Consider the following 6000-nt stretch of genomic DNA (forward strand, 5'->3'; position numbering starts at 1 on the left):
GGTACCTTGGTCTTAATGACAGTGGCGATAATGAAAAATAATAGCGTACATAATTTGCATCAACGTACTTGTCGGGGAACGAACAAAATATCGAATAAAAATATACTATATATAGTATAAGTATAAATAATACTTATATTATTATACTTATTATACTTATAGGTATAAATAAAGAAACGCAAAAGCATTTGATGTTTGGTGTTTGATATTTTCACGAACTTTCGTTTAAAAAGTTAGGAATTCCATTCGAAAAGTTAATTTAGTTAAAAGATAATCATGAAATTTTAAATAAACGTAACGTTCAATAAAACGATTAAAGCAACGTACTTATACATAGATTACAAAACTGTACCAATCTTCGTGTAACAATTTTATATTAAACACACGATGAAATGTTACTTCGAGTTGTACAAATTGTACAATTTACACAATATTGCGCGTCGATTTAATTTCAGTTGTATAATAACTAAGCAACAGTTCGATCGGAGGACCATTTTTCGAAAAGAACTCGACACTATTATTTTTCACGAATGAACGAACCGGTTGGAAATATTGCACTCGACGACGGTTTTGTTTAAATTATTTACGTTCTGATATCCATCCCCATGGACAATATCTCCTGAGGGATTTTCTATCGTGAAAAACACTACACTCGCTGCTACACTAATGGAGCGAGGCGCAAGTTTTATACTCTTGGGAACGGAATTAATCGTCTATAGGTGCATGACACGTTTTCATGTTATATTTTATAAACTCGTGCGGATCGATTGATCTCGAGGGAAGTAATTATGATAAAAAGAAACATATTTCCGTTTCAGTGGTGGCGACTAGCGAAGTGTATGAAATTCAAACACCGATAGATATTTATCGTCAAATGCTTCGATTATGGGAATTTTGATAATTTAAAAATTCAGATTTTTAAGAAAAAAAAAAAAAAGAAAATTACATTAGGTGTTTCTATATTTTCCTATACTTAAAGGTACGGTAGATATTTAAAAAATATTGAAATACCTTTATGGTTACGAAGTGTGTGAAATACACATTGTTACGTTGTAATATTTGAACATTATTTACCTATATGTGTACACTCGTTATTTGTATCACCGATATTTATTTACATTGTAAATTCTGTCGGTTAATTTATTCTGTATTTCTTTAGGTTTGCGAAACTTTTTGAAAAATATTCTTCGCCAGTTGTACGCGCGTTACAAGTTTGAAATAATAATTTAAAATAGATATCTCGTCTTAATTTGCATTTTCTAAGCTGGAGAAGAAAGTGTCCAGTGACTTATGAACGACAGTGTTTCAAATGGTTTTTGCTAATCGTGGATCGAAAATCTTTCGTATTTGTCTTACGATTGCAGGACATTACGAGCGTAAAGGGGCCTGGACCACAACCTGAACCTCCGTTGACTTAATTATTATTATTAAACCTCTGTATTATGCATGCCTCGAAAGTATATACACGAAAACGTATACGGATAAAATATAATCGGTAAGTATGTGCGGAAGTGCGTAAGAGGCAAGGTGCAGTTAAAAATGCTGTTACAAAACCTAACCTCAATTCCTTAACAGAATGTCGTGGATGTACATATTTACGTACATATGTACGACACTGTTTAACGTTTCAGTCTTTGCGGTATTATTTTCAGAAAGACGATATCAGTTTACGAATGTAAAATTGTGTGTAAAAATTCAACACGTGTTCGAAAGCATAGCTTCTGTAAAACTTTTCGAGAAAATTGGTCCAAGTAAAGGGTATTGTATTAAAAGTTGAAACGATGAAGAAACCGAGAGTGGTTAGCAGAAAAAAGTTTACAAATATTGAAGACGTTATTGTCTTCTCCATATCGGTGGTTTTCAAATTTTTTGGAAGACTCTTTCCAAAAAGGAAAATACACTCGAGTAGATAAGGTTCGAAACGATAGGAAAAATGTACTTTTGTAAATATTAAATTCCAATAATCGATGTATCTGTAGAAAGAGATCAATGGACGAGGATTCGAGTTATCCAGGTTCTTTTTGCATCGAATATTTTCTTTTGCTCCTATCCCCTCCATTTGAATTATAGAATGCCCCTCCCTCCTTGGGCCTTGCGTCTATCATTTTTAAAATGGGTCCTCGCGTAAAAATAAATATTCGAAGAAGAATGAAAGTTCGAAAGCTACATTTCGAGAAATTCAAGGAAACAACTCTTTTGCATTCGGTTGAACTCGAGATATTACAGGAAACTTTGATACAAAATATTATTTTTGTACTGTTTTTGAAATGGGTCCTCGCGTAAAAATAAATATTCGAAGAAGAATAAAAGTTCGAAAGCTACATTTCGAGAAATTCGAAGAAACAACTTTTTTGTATTCGGTTGAACTCGAGATAGTAGAGGAAACTTTGGTACAACAGTGATTATTCAACAGTGGTTAATTTCGGATTTGTACCGTAGTCCGATTCGTCGATTAAATTCGTTCGAGGCTTCTTTTTCACGGAAATTGAATGTAAATATTCATCGAATGCTCGTATAGTCGATTAACTCTCGATCAAATGGATCCTCGCTACAAACTAGTATTTCTGTTGGCCAAGTCGTCGTATCTTGATCCCGTTGATATCGCGGGGCAATTTTCAAGACAGAGATTATGCAGAACGATACTGCAAATCTCCACGAGCTGGAAGAGAGAGTTGTACAGGCTTTCGAACGATTGAATAATTAAAGCATTGGAACACCGTGGCATTGGTTCGCGAGTCTCTGACTCATCGTGCAAGAAGTTGCATGCGTAAACAAGCGCGTCGATTTCAACAATTCGTTCGACGATGTAAATGTATGTAAATTGTTAAAATCATTGATAAACGTATTATCGGTGTGGTCGTTACGACGTTGGCGATGTTTATCGATACGTGAGCGCGTTTCCAAGTCCGGAATCGATTGAATTAAATTTCATTTCGTCGATAATTAAACATCGTGCGAAAGAAAATTTTTTCTCCGTCTTCTCGAGCTTATTTTCGACGACACATTATTTTCACCGCACCGTGTATATTACGGTGGCGGTACCGACCGTGTCGTCGACAAACTGGATACGAACGATCGGATTCAAGAAAATCGATTTGTCGAGCATCAGGGTTTAAGTAAACGAGAATCAACGATAAACCAAGATTCTGTTGTTCCTGTAAGAGAAACCAATTACCATAGGATAATTCATGACGGTATGTCTGGTCGTAAAATTTGCAAAGCGTATCGGATTTTTTACATCCTATTAGGTCTTTCCGCTCTTTTCGAATACGCGGTACGAGTTCAAGTAACCGTCGATTCACCGATGCATAGTACATAATGGGGGGATGCCGATTCTTGTTAAAAAAATCAATTTTTCGAAACGATACGCATCGTGAGTTAGAAAATTGATTTCCTAGAAAATTCAGTTTAAAATATCGATCTACTTGTACGAAACGAGCGATTTTTTTCAATATCGTTTCAAGATCAACGCGTCTAATCTATCTTATTTGTGCATACGATCAAATTTTTTTATTTACATGCGATCAAATTTTTTTCAGAAGAGAAAATTATGCGTTTATTCTTTCAATCGATCCGATTTTGCGTTGAAAATATTGATTCGCGATAAAATTGGTCAAGAAAAGATTGGTAATTTTTTGAAAAATTCAAAATTACCATCTCTGGTATATACTATAACACACTATTGCAGATTATTATACGTAGGTGTGCACGTATACGAGGTTGGATTATGTCTTCCACAGGGTGGTAGGTTGAAAAACGATTTCGAGGTAACAGTATTCCCCAGAAATTTTAGAAACGTTTAGAAATAACCGATGTTGTTAATACAATTGGATAGAATTTAGAATTTTCTCGATTTGCTTTTGGGTTCAGGTACGATTACACGTACACTAAAAATTACACTTTTGGTACACATTCGAAACTATAATTTCAACAGAGCAAATATATTACAATTAAATATACTCGTAAAAATACACAGTTACACGTACACTAAAAAGTACACTTTTAGTACATATTCGAAACCATAATTTCTATTATTTACAGAGCAAATACATTATAATTAAATATACGTATAACAATACACAGTTACACGTACACTAAAAAGTACACTTCTGGTACACATTCGAAACTATAATTTCTACAGAGCAAATATATTATAATTAAATATACTCGTAAAAATACACAGTTACACGTACACTAAAAGTTACACTTTTAGTACACATTAGATACCATAATTTCTACTATTTACAGAGCAAATGCATTAGAATTAAATATACACGTAAAAATACACATTTACACATACACTAAAAAGTACACTTTTAGTACACATTCAAAATCATAATTTCTACTATTTACAGAGCTTGTATTACCTTTTAGTATTTTTTATTACCTTAAGAATAAAGCCCTTGTATTACCCATACACTAAAAAGTACACTTTTAGTACACATTCAAAACCATAATTTCTACTATTTACAGAGCTTGTATTACCTTTTAGTATTTTTTATTACCTTAAGAATAAAGCCCTTGTATTACCCATACACTAAAAATTACACTTTTAGTACACATTTAAAATCATAATTTCTACTATTTACAGAGCTTGTATTACCTTTTAGTATTTTTTATTACCTTAAGAATCAAGCCCTTGTATTACCCATACACTAAAAAGTACACTTTTAGTACACATTCAAAATCATAATTTCTACTATTTACAGAGCTTGTATTACCTTTTAGTATTTTCTATTACCTTAGGGCTAAAGCCCTCGTATTACTCTCGACTGGTACATTCGTACCAATATTCGACTACTTTGAGTAGCTCGTGAGAATTCGTCGAAAGATCTTAAAGATACATCTTAAGACGCTTTGAATCTTATTTTTGTATTAACAATGAACTTAAGAATAACGCGTGTAACCAGTTCACGCGAACAGAGGAAAATATCCTTTAAAAACACCCGGCTCGTTGTATAGTTAAGTGACGTTTTCCCTTACTTGTTTTATTCGACTGGATGAATCGTTTTTCTTCACTGTAATTGCACGAGACGAGTTTGATTCGGTCAATAGATATAGCACGCAATGAAAACGACTTGGTATTAAAATTACCCAGAAACGAACGATTAAAATGAAAATTTTACGCCACCGTGTAGGTTCCCGTGGAGACCCTTACAAAAACATTTATCTGCTTTCCCCCGAGGGAGTTCTCTTCCTAAGAATGGTTTTAATCGCGTATCTTGTACGTCACAAGAAATGTTCGATAAATGTCGAGAGAGAATTGCTCCCGCGGGACTGGTAAATAAAAAATAAGCAGAGTTCTTTCATCGTATTGTTTCTTTGCGCCTAATCGTTCCCTACATTCCTATCGTTTTCTACGATCGTTCGAATTGCGATAAACGTCCGTGATAGCGATCGCGGAATACGATAATCCGGGATCGTTTTCTTTCTTTTTTTTTTTTTTTATTAATCATCGCCGCATTTTCAACAATTTCCGCATTACCGACTGGATATTGTATCGTTTCGCGACACTTCGTTTTGCGGAGAATTCGTGAATAATTCTACAGTTTACGTTGAACGTATTGTTATATTTTTCGAACAGATGACTCGAAAGAAATTATACCAAACGTTATTAAAAATAATCTACAAGTAAAGTTGTTCGTAGTTTTCTCGTTTGTACGACTCGATCGAATAATCTTATCGAGTTCGGTCTCTTTTGTATCGCGTTTTACATTATTTTCTTATTTTAGTTTATAAATTTTACAACGAACAATTTTTGTTATTAACGTTTGTGGAGAAAGGACGAGTAATTTTCTATTATCTTTTTTTAGAACGATTCATTTATACGGGTAAACTATTCTCAATCGAGGAGTTCTCCAATTTGTATTTTATACGAATATTGAAATAAAGAATAAGAAAATTGCATCGTTTTAGGAAAGAATGCATTTGTAGATCAATTTAGTATGTATATGCATAACCGATGTTAGGGATTTCATTACAGAAGACTACAGTGATTGT

Source organism: Ptiloglossa arizonensis, chromosome 1, assembly GCF_051014685.1.
Source record: "Ptiloglossa arizonensis isolate GNS036 chromosome 1, iyPtiAriz1_principal, whole genome shotgun sequence".
NCBI classification, from domain to species: domain Eukaryota; kingdom Metazoa; phylum Arthropoda; class Insecta; order Hymenoptera; family Colletidae; genus Ptiloglossa; species Ptiloglossa arizonensis.